Raw genomic sequence first — 12,731 nt, 5'->3', positions numbered from 1 at the left:
TAGCTTGACACCTAATGGTAACAGTGGTCCCTTTGTTGAATACTGGATAGAGCGAAAAAATTACCCAAAGTACATTGAAGCATATCCCAACAGTGCCATTGTAAGAAACTATCTATTGTCGAAAATTAATCGCACAAAGGTATTTTAAATAGAGGGAGCAAAAGTGGGTATACCGCGACTTGAATGACTGTGTTGCCTGTGTGGCAAGACTACAATAGAAACAGCAGAACACATCATGTGCTACTGCAGCAGCCTGAACGCTATAAGAGTAAAACACATCAATCCTATAGCAATGTGCTAAATTGTGAAAATGTGTCCTCTCTATGGGTCCTGCTACTGGAAGGCAATGATGTTAATCTTATCTTTCACATGATGACATTTTATGGAATATGTATGATGATTTTGGAAGAATTAACAACAGGGATATGGTGACTTATGTTCGAAGATTATGTTTGTAAAATGGAAAATGCTGTATTATAAATATGAAATAATTGTGTATATATATATAGGTTTTTAAGATTTATGGTTTTAGTAATTGATAATAGTGACCTCAAATGTATTGTTTTATGAAAGCCAAATTTGTCAAACGTGGGGGGGATCTCAAACTGACTTTGAGACAAATGTAATACAAATGCATTTGTAATTGACGCAGCACAATGGACGGCATTAACAAGTAACAGAAAATGTACGTGTTCCTTTAACAATGATGGCAATCGTATTATACCTTTTCATTAAGGGTCAGATGTATGTGACACATACATATATATTGTATTTGACAATTGTGTGTATACCTAGGGCAATTATAAGGTATATAGAATGCAATGCCCTAAATGTAATGTTGATACATATCATATATTTTGCAAAATGATCTTAGCTCATTACAGGAATTGTAACAATTCAATTGTAACATCCTGTAATTTTGTGCATAGCATATATATTACAATGCATTGTTGGACATTATGTATCATGTTACCAGCATATCACAGGAGGTGATATAGGTCAGCTGCGTCATCATTACCAATCTCTTTTGTATGTGTATTACCGCTCATTGGTAAACACAGACTGATGAATTGCTTTGTTTCAATGTTTGATTAGTAATTCACGTTATAAAAAAGGGAAGTAATTGTATAAATAACAAGACTGGATGAACGAAGCACCCCAAATGCTAAGTAAGTATTAATGGTAGGCCCAATTGCCAATCGATAACTCATTAGCTTAATCATGGATGGACTCTAGCTGGGATCTATCAGAGGTCACACACTATGGCTAATAGAGGGGGCATAACCTGGTTCAAAACCTTCCCCAGCATCATCAGTGATGGAAACAGCTACATACACATCATGGCGCCAACCATTTCTGGAGCTAAACCTACAGGCTAATGGGGAGGTGTGCCTCACAGTCTCTTACAGAGCTGTTTGGTCATGTGATTCACACCAAAATGACATTATTGGATTTCTCTAACTTGTTTCACCTTTACACGAGGATATATCTAATATTTTTAATTCATGGTCAGACTGGCCAGCTACTGTTTTTTTTTTTTATTTGAACCACCATCATTAATTATATTGGAAAGTCTAGACTCTAGAGCAACGGACCGCATCACGTTATTCAACCCCATTATACTTCAATTTTCATGAATGGTGGTGATGTCACACGCACGTTAGTAACATAACTAAAGGAACCAATATGGCACCTGCATTCACAACACACACGGGTAGCTCGTGATGATCCCTTTCCCTCTTAAGTCTCACTTGCCAACAGATCTGTAGCTATTTAGTACAATTATGTCATCATCTATAGATCAGTAGTAATCACTAGCATAAATTACAATTATTTTTTGTTGGTCCCCGAATATGCAAGTATGTTATTTAATCACAATGTTAAAACCAGTTGGAGCCATGGAACGCCGCCTACATACTTATTTTGTTTTCCTACCTCTTGCAGGATTATATACATCAGAAGAGTCAACCCACAGCATTGAACGCTAAATTAGATGAAATACAGAGGACTTAAGGTGAACGCAGCATACTACGATTTGTAGCAGAATAGAGTGGCATAACTTAACAAGAAGCCTAATAGCAGATATAGTGCTACTTGTTGCAGCTAAAGAAGATCATATCCATCCCCAGACTAAGTGAACATTGACATTGCTTGAGCAAATAGTTACGCACATGGGTAAGTGTCCTAAAGAATACTCTTTGGCATTTAATATTGATACACATCATATAATAAGTGTAAAGACTGAATTGTGTCTAATTACCCATCGTGATCAACAGGCAAGATCGTTTAGACACCAATGGTGAGTTCAAATATTTACTTCAATGCATCATTTATGGTGCTTTAATATTAGTTATGTTTGGCACAAGCACGTACACACACAATGAACAACCCACAATTACTCAGTTAGTTCACGCCATGCATTTCACATTTTCACAGGTGTTAAGACTGATACAACACATGGGCATCCCACCTCTGGGGATAGTTACTCACTAATTGGCTTAGTAGGATTTTGTGTGCTACACTTCATCCGTATTAGAGAAACTAAAATGTTGTGTCACAAGTTACTCACAGTATTAAATTAAGAGGATACTAAGAAAGATGGAGATATGGCATGCAATCTAGTTAGATTTTGATGAGTGAATAACAGTTTAAGTCATTTCTGCTTATCCTTTGTTTTTGTTTGGATTCCTCTTTTCTTTTGTCGTCCTGACCTAAATCATGATTTTGGTATGTATAAATTAACTCTCAATTGTGGCATTGCTAACATGAATTGGTACCATTGATATGACCATGTATTCATAACAGCCTTGAGAAAGACCTTGTGTCGAAACACCGGTCGGCTGTATTCAAAAGAGAATTGGACTACAATAAATAAAAATAATTGCACATAATCAAAGTTGGTGAATTGCTAATTTAAGGGCAAGCACGAATAATAAGTATAATTAGTTCATATGTATTTTGGATGAGGCTAAGGGTAGAACCTCATTATACTAGTTATTCAGCACACCACACAGTATATAACTAGGGCCAGAGCACACCTAGAGGGGGCTTTAGACAGACTTATTACTTTCTACATAAAGTGCATTGGCAAAAGTGCTATATAAGTAAAATATTATTATTGCGAATGCCTACCTTTTAGAATTAATAATTTCAAGCACAAACACACAAATGCACAAATGCAGAGGTGTGTGCTTCTTTATTTATGACTAACAACATTTATAAGTGCCCCCTCCTAATTATTCATGTGGACCCCTATGTGCTTCTCTAACTATAACTCATGGCGATGCCACTGCTCTCCTACCAGTATGAACAGTAACTACCACCTTCTATCATATTAAATTCCCCTCGATGTTGAGTTACAGAATCAACCATACACCCTGCCATGGCTCTACCAGTGAGTACAGAGTGCATCCCCTTTGCTGCAAAATCATCATTGTACATAATATCGACTCACATCTCCTACTACCCCATTGTAGCCTCCACCCTCCTGGAAGTCGCCCTCCCTCCCTATAGAATTGTCTTCCATCAATCACCACTCTCACCTTATGTACTTCCTTCATCCGCCAGCTTCAGCTATTTTCAAAAACCTGCTGGGCTTCATTGCTTCACTCCCTATATTAGAATTCAGCAGCATCCACTTCATATCCAGACCAGCCACCTCCCACCTTGCCAACACATGGATCCACACCATCTACTCTCTCCATAATGCCAGAGCCACCATGAAACCTGCAAACAGCATTCATTATCTCTTTGCAGACCACTCACTCCACCTACTTGCCATCACAGAGACCTGGCACTCTAATTCCCCTACATTTGGGACCATATTGCACTTGAGAGTGTCATTTGTACATACTAGCCTTTTTTTCTCAGTGGAATTGCCCATCTCGGCGAGCAAATTCAATGAGATAATAACATTTGAAAAATGGTGGTCTTGATATCAATATGGAGGCCATCCAAATTCCAAGCATGGACTAATCAGGAATCAAAACAATAGCTCCCAGCATTTCTGGTGGATCTGAGTCATGATCCAGAATGACTTTGGTCATTTACAAATGAAAATAAACAGGAACTTTTTTTGAATGAGACAAGAGTGCAGTTACATATATACCTATACGCTATGTCCCATAGAGCATGCCAGCATTTTCTACAAAACAAAGATAATTAAAAATTGGCAACTGCTTTTTAAAAATAAAATAACAGAATCCAAAACCACTTTAACACAATATAAATGCAGTCACAAATGCACATGAAATCAGGGAATCAATGAATGGATATAGTAAATACTTTGGGACATGCTGTACAAAACAGTTGCTCGGATCACTTTTCCAAGTTGACAGACACTGTTCCAGAAGTTGTTTTCCTATCCTAGCTGTTGCCAGCGACATTGTTCATTTGGCTCTAATAGTCACGCCCAGGTATTTAAACCAGACACCACCTGTAGCCTTTTTCCATCAATGTGCCATACAGAGTTAGATCTCCCAGACATGATCTTTCTATGTTTAAAGAATCTTAGATTTCGGGACGCTAATCTCCAGGCCTAAATCTCTAAAGAAATTCTGAGCCTGCAGAAGGGACTTCTTAGTCCAATTGCCGTATAATCAATTAACACAAGATCATCTGCATAAAGAAGATATTACATTCTAACCTGACACAACCTCAGGGGATTAACCCCCGGCCCTTCCAATGCAGCCCTAATTCCCAAGATATACAAGTTAAAGAGAAACAGGGCAAGAACACATCCTTGTCGTAGACCACGGTCCATCGAGATCCACCCTGAATAACCACCCCGATTATAAAGCCTGGCATTGATCTTCAAGTCTTTGTGTAGAAATGTCAACATTGAAACCAAAGCCTCAGGGCAACCCCACAGCCTACCCCATAACTTATTGCGATCCACACAATCAAAAGCCTTGGATATATCGAGAAATTAGAGATTAATAGCCTGTTTAGTTTGAAACGCCAGATTTTTCAAAAGCTGCAAAATCAGACAATTGAGGCCTGTACTCGTCCCTTTACGAAAGCCGGACTGATTAAAGTCCAGTTTATTGGCAAGGGTAGCCCATCTATCCAAGCTCTGCAATATGAAACCCAAGAGGATTTTGTAAAATGGGTCCAAAATGGAGATAGGGCGATAGTTCCCTGGATTTGCCCTATGCCCCTTTTTGTATATTACTATGACAATTGCCTCTCTCCAAGTATCAGGGCACAAGGTCCGCCCTACCACATTACGGTACAACTGTAGTAATACTGCAGCCCATAAAAGAGGCTTGGATTTAAGCGTTAGATTGGATATGCCATCAAGACCAGGGACATCTAAAGACTTAGCCCTCTTAATCGCCGTTAATATTCTTGCTAGATCAGCGTCTAGCAGTTCCCAAGCGTCTTCAGCATAGAGGACATCAGCTTTTGCTAATAGACACCCCTCTTTGGAACCTTCAGAAGCACACACATTACTAAAATAATCCTCCCACTCCTGGCCTGAAATAGACTAATGCTGTAATGAAGGTTGCACCCCAACCCTTCGAATAAGGCGCCAAGAACGCCAAGAATTGTCCGTCTGTTGGAAGGACAATGCCCTGAGCATCATTTCTACATCGGCTTGAAGGAGCAGGGCTCAATGCCCTTTTACCCAATTCCTAAATGATAGTTTGAGCTTGGCAATAGTTCCACATGTATGCCCATTTTTAATGTTTCCCTGATGTTCCCTCCCAGCTTTCTCTTCATTTCACAGACTTCTGCATTATACCCATGTCCGAGTGTCTTGTTAGATTCAAGGCTGGAATAAGAGCAGATAGTGTGCACTGAAGGTGGTGAGAGAATAAACATGGACACATCTCTACAAAAAGTCCCCCCACTAAATCCTGGTCAATTCTACCGTTAAATCTATGGGCATATTTAGGTTTCCATATAACTGCGTGGTTCTGCGGGTTAATTACCACATAGTCAGAGAGCAGGTCTGGCAAGGCTGTTTTATTGATACCCCCAAAACCAGCCCTAAAACACGCACAGTTGCTAGCAGTGTCAAACTCTGCACTAAAATTATCAATAGAAGGAGCGAGGAGTGAGGACACAAACACAAAATCTAAGGTAGATCTAGTCCCGCCACTCGGCCAAGTATATCTGGCCTGGACATCATCCTGGAATTTACCATTTAGGGGAACCAGGTCCAGACCAGCCAAATAGGCTCGAAGGAACAAACCTCAAGCTCTGGCAGATTGGGAGAAACGCCTTAGGGATCCCAACAGATACCACTTGGAATCTAAGTTTAAATCACCCAAGATTACAAAACACACTTTAGGTAATAAGATGATCTTCAAATACATTAGTTATGGCTGCTAAAAAGTCTGTTAAAATAGTAGTTGCAGGATTAAAATACCCATTTAAAACAATGAATACTCTAAAAGCTTGCATCAATGGATCAAAACTTGTTATTTTGCATCCTAACATGTCAGGCCGGCCAACAAATATGTCCACAATGTTTGCATAAGGAGAGATACGCCAGGCACAAAATAAACCACTGTATGGTCGGCCCTTTAATCCCTTCCTTGCGGGCTCATGGATAACCATGAACCCATCAACTAAAGTAACGTCCAGCATGAAGTATTCTTGAATACATATTAAGTCTGCCTCAGACCAGAAATGTTTATTAGAGCAGAGATGAGTAAACCCACACGGGTTCCATGACACTTACCTCACCGGGAAGACTCAGCGAGTACCCCTTTGCAGTGGATTGTGCTGGCGCAATAAATTAATAATATGAGACCAATCATAAGTCACATGGTGATTCGACGTCAGTTGAGAGGCGTCATTGGTCTTTTGCCCGGTAACCAATGGTACATTTATCTTTAGGGGTTCACACAGATTAGTCTCAAAACCCCCTTCACCACCCTGAAAAAGTGAGTCAGAGCCCTTCTGAGGCCAATATTTAGATAACAAATAGCCCATATTAGACAGACAATATCCCTCAGCTAAGTTATAAACAAGTTTTGAATAAAAAACAATTTTTACCATATCAACATGGTGGAAATCTAAAAATAAGACTCTGGCAATGTCTTTGGAGGAAAGTGATTGGAGGCAAGGTATTTGTCCAAAGAGAGACAAAATGTATTGGCGACTCAGGGGTTAGAGTTCTTTAACCTTAAAAGTACGACTCAAGCATACATAACTCAGCTGATCACCCAAGGATAAAGACTGGCCACCAGACAATGGCACTGGATTTACCCCAAGGGCCTCATCTCTTTCTGGAAGTCTAAAGGATGAGCCCCTTAGTGGACCCATCTGTGGTCTAACTGGGCCTGACAGCAAGCCTCCTAAACCAGGTCCACAGGTCAAAGACTTCCTTCTTGCTTTCATTGGTTAAAAAACTATATATATTCAAATGATCAATTGGCTCCCCAACTGGCACAAATTAGCAGAATCTTGGGTCAAGTTTATTAGGGATGGGATGAGAAGCAGTACAAGAACCCAAGCCCACTTGACTAATATCTACTGTCACCCTAAGTGGCAAAGGAGAATCAGGCTCACCCACCATGCAAGCCTGAGTGGCTTCTACATCAGGATTGATAGAATAGGTTGAAAAGGAGGAGATGTTCAGTTCCACCTCAGGTACATTAGCCTTCTTTGTTTTAAGATAGGCTGTTATCAGAGATTTTTTGTTTGCTTCTAGGGGAACCGAGGCAAAGTGACCAACAGGTTTTTTTACTCTCAAAGACAGATACTTGCCCTTATCATGAGCACCACCCCCTTCGTGGATACTGCCCATGCATAGACATCTTGATTCTCTTCCTCCTCAGAGAATATTTTGTTCTCAGCCTTTAAGGATCCTAAGTATTTTAGGGAACCTCTATTGTTCCTGCAAAGGGCCAGCTTAGGTTGAGTAAAAATCTTAACTTTCTTCCTCCTTCTGCGGCCAACCACCACTGATGCTTTTGAAGAGTGCCCGGTAGTTGCCCCTGGAGGAGTCATCACACTCTCTTCCTCTGGCATTAGTTGAGAGGGAATAGATTCGGGAACTGCAGTAACACAGGGACTAGAGGCCTCAAGTGGGGGGCTCTGACCGCAGGCCACCTCTCCCTCATCTGAACCTCCAAGCTTGTTAGTTTGAATGGACGTTATGGAGGAATCAACACCGTAAGTTTGACTAGCAACAGAATCTGAATTCACAGAGGTCAGCACACCATTCAATCTTGCATTTTTGCAAATTACCCCCGGGGCACTAAGTGCAAAAATAAACCCCTCAATAAAATTAACTTTGGCAAGCAGGTCTTTCAAAGAAGATCAAACCTATCTTAGTTCGTACATGTTCATATTATGCCCCCGATCCATAGTGTCCAAAATCTGATTCAAAACTGGAAAGGAAAAGGCATCCACTATGGGGTCCTCCTGAGCCTTCAAGACTTGGCCTGTAGGGGAACGCTCCTTGTTGTTACTAACAGGCCTCGCCTCCATTGATGGAGATGAGCAGAAGGTTGCTGTGCTCCCCAGTTGGTTAAAGAAGGTATCAGCATCAGATAATGGTGGGGATCCATGATAAATAGTAGGGAACCTATCCACCGCCAGCATTTGAGACACTGGAAGGTAAGGAAGAGCTTTATAGAGTTTAACCTCCTCCATACCTTGCAGGCAAGACCGGGTCCATACATAAATTGTGAAGTAGGACCGCCCAAAGAAAGGCAAACTATTTTTGCAAATTTGGAAGAAACTACAGGGGCCAAAATAGATACAAAAGAAATTAAATTGGATCCCATGCGATCCATCAGCCCCGCAGGATCGAAATGGGTTAGTGAAACTGAACAGCCAGCGTTGGATGGCACATCGGTTGGGATGGTTTGAAGCTAAGGATTTAGCTGTTCCAACTTGCTGGGCCCTCGCCCCAAGTGCTCTTCAGGAATTTCCACTTGCAAGCTGTAGATTTTCTGCTGCGTAAACCTGGCATGGTTAGTGAGCAGCTAATAACGAGGACAACGATCTGAGGCAATGTGCTAATGATGCCCCATTCAGGTCTCGACAACGGGTAAGATAGTCTGCACTCCTTAAACCTTGGACCAATAGAAGACTGTTAGGCCAAGAAACAGTCACAAATTGTGTAACATATTAGAGAGCTCAAAGGCACCCAGGCCCGCAGTCACTATCTGTGCGTTAATAGTAAAATGCTGTTAAAAGATCGTCAGAATGCGTGCAAAGTATGCCGGTATGAGTTGTTGTAGAGGGGTTGTAAAGGCTTGTAAAAGAAAGAAATTAAAAGAGTGATTGAGCCAACACAATCCTATGCCTCCAAAAAGGCGTAGGGAGCAATCAGCCTTACCAAAGTATTAAGTTGAAGAATCGACATTTGAAGGTCAGCAGCCATGTACCACTCTGCCAAGGGATGAGAATAAAGTCAGGCTCAAGAAGCGTGAGCGATCGGCAAGCACGGAACAGCAAACACTCATGCGCACTCTGTGTCGCTCCACTTCCTGCCAGGGGTTTTAAGGAGTAGAAATAAACACTGTAGAAAAACTCTGTTGCGTAGCTGAGGCAAAAAGCGAGGAAACAAAGTATCACTGTATACTGCTTAGTCCAAACACTCAGACACACTCTGCGTTGCTCTGCTTCCTGCCAGGGGTTTTAAGGAGTAGAAATAAACACTGTAGAAAGACTCTGTTGCATAGCTGAGGCAAAAAGCGAGGAAACAATATATCACTGTATACCACTTAGTTCAAACACTCAGACGAACTCTGCACTGCTCTGCCACCTGCCAGGGGTTTTAAGGAGTAGAACTAAACACTGTAGAAAGACCTAACCAGCCATGTACTGCACCTTTGAGGAACCTCAGACTTGGCTCTAGACTCCCTCAGGCCTCCCACCACCATACAAATACTATCAGGCATACTAGCTCACCACTACCAACTGTAACAGCCTACGGCCCCTCACCACCTTCACCAACCATGAACACCAATCTCGATACAAGCACCCCACCAGCTCCTAAAACCTTGATCAAGGGGGCATTGATCAATCCCAAGTCCCTTACTGCACACACACTTGATATGGCAGATCTTATCCTAACACATGACCTTGACTTCATTGCCATTACAGAAACTTGGCTTCACACTGCCTCTGGACCGCTCCTCTCATTAGCTATCCCTTCAGGTTATACCATCATTAGAAGCAATCGTAATACCAGTCAGACCAAAGGAGGTGGCATTGCCTTCATTCATAAAAATTCTATTAATCCCTGCATCTCCCCTGCACAACAAATCACGTCAGCAGAAATACTTACAGTCAAATTAGCTTCACCCCTAGTCAGATCAGCACACTCCATCTAATCAATAGGCCCCCTGGCGCTATATCTACATTTGCTGAACACCTATCTCACATTCTTGCCGTGAATACCAAAACTAAATCTCAAATCATTGTGCTAGGCGATTTTAATCTGGGTCTTTTAGACCCCAATGATGCCTCAGCCCGCAATATCAATAACCTACTATCCAATTTAGGCTTTACGCAACATATTGATGAGCCAACACACTCTAAGGGCAGAATCTTTGACTGGATATCTTGCCTAAATTGCGAAATCAATGTTGAATCCAATCAACCATGTACCTGGACAGTCCACCATTTAATCATCTTCAGCATCCCTGCCAGAATTATCCGCACCATCCTGACATCGCACCTGCGATCTCCACTAGAAATAAGAGAGACATAACATGTCAAAAACTACTCCCGCTAATCCTCCCAGCTCTCAGTGAACACGCTTCCTTGTGTACGGATCCAACTGTCTTAGTAGACATGTTCAATCAGACTATGCTAAAAGCTCTCAACCACATTGCATCTATTAAATTGAGAAAACCTAAACTACGGGCTCACCTCAACTCGTGGTTTACACCTCAGCTGAGAGTCCTACGCAAAGAAAAACAGAACCTTGACGTGCGCTGGAAAAGTAACCCCACTGAAATTAACAAAGTGAGCTTAGCTCTAGCCACTTTGAACTACAAAGAGGCTATATTTCAGGTGAGAAAACTTACAAAAAAACTTACAACAAGCACATCGAACAAGCTAATTCAAACACTAAAGAGTTATTCAAAATACTAAAAGAATTGCAATCCACGGTCACCCCTCCTGACACTTGTATTAAAGATATAGTACCTGGTGCGCCAATATTCAAAAGGAGCTCCTTGGTAAAATAGCTACTCTCCAAACTAAAATCAACAATAAAAAAACTTGCCTGCAGATTGAACCACAACATAAAAATTATCTCGTCAGAACTAATACCAACCTCCACTCCCAGAAACCATTCAGTTTTTTGCCCCTTTCTATCACTGAAGTAGAAAATATTATCAACAATCTCAAACCCTCAAACTGCCAGTGTGATTTATGTCCTGCCCCTATTATCAAGGAGGCCTCCCATAATCTAGCTCCCTTCATTACCGCATTTATAAATTCCTCATTCAGCTCTGGTATTGTCCCTAACAACCTGAAGGACGCCTGGGTCCTCCCGCTCCTTAAAAAAGCCTCATTGGATACAAACATGCCAACTAACCACAGGCCCCTCACTACAGTGCCATTCTTGCTCAAAATTCTTGATTGAGCTGCTTATTTGCAGATCGAAGATTATTTGGAAACTAACAAACTCCTGGGACTTAGACAATCAGGGTTCCGTCCACGCCACAGAACTGAAACTGCCCTGATTGATCTTAAAACATAGATTGAATACCTTAAAGATAAGGGTAAACTTGCCCTTTTACTCCTACTTGATTTATCTGCGGCATTCAACCTAGTAAATCAACAAATTCTCTGTCGACAGCTCAATCTAGCTGCCCAAACTCTCTGACAAAGCTACGGCCTGGATCAGCTAATTTCTGGATAACAGGTCTATGAGGGTCTTCTCCCTGTCTGCAGCCGCTGAACCCTCACCTGTTACATGCGGGGTACCACAAGGATTGTGTGTTTCCCCTACACTTTATAATGTGTTTACGAAGCCACTATTTGATATCCTGGATTATCTGGGCGTCACCTACACCAATTATGCGGATGACACCCAGATACTCATTCCCATTACTGGTGATCATAGAGCCGACACACTTGCCGTTAATTCCATCTACCAAGTCACCCAAGCCTGGATGGCACAACATGAACTCTGTCTAAATGACGAAAAGACAGAGCTTCTCATCCTAGGCTCCCACCAAAGACTCAACAAACTTGACCCTTCGTTTAAATCCTTCGTCCTTGATGGTAACATCATTAAAGTTACAAAGGACACCAAAACCCTAGGCATCTATATCGACTCCACCCTCTCCCTCTGTAGGCAAACTAACGCAGTATCCTCTGCTGCAGCGTATACGTGTAAACTCATTACAGCCTGCCAACCTTTCTTATCACCAGCCAACTGTAACACATTAGCCAGGACCTTGGTAATGTCTAAAATTGACTATTGCAACGCCCTCTATCTAGGCACCGACCAATGCAACCTCAATAAGTTACAGATTATCCAAAACCATGCTATTAGAGCTGCACTAAACATCCCCAGGAACCATCACATTTCTGACACCAGACAGAGTCTCCGTTGGCTTTCAGTAACACAAAGAGTCTCTCTAAAAACTCTTGCACTAACTCCTAAATTCCTTGCCAACAAAGCACCCAGCTACCTGGCCAGTAGATTTACTATCCACACTTCCAACAGACCCCTCAGAAGTGCCCAGACTAAATGCCTCTCCATACCCCACTTCAACCTTCAAAGATCAGTGGGACCAGTT

This window comes from Ambystoma mexicanum, chromosome 4q (genome assembly GCF_040938575.1).
Source record: "Ambystoma mexicanum isolate Mex_15411 chromosome 4q, UKY_AmexF1_1, whole genome shotgun sequence".
NCBI lineage: Eukaryota > Metazoa > Chordata > Amphibia > Caudata > Ambystomatidae > Ambystoma > Ambystoma mexicanum.
The sequence above is the reverse complement of the archived record's forward strand: the minus strand, read 5'-3'. Positions refer to the sequence as shown.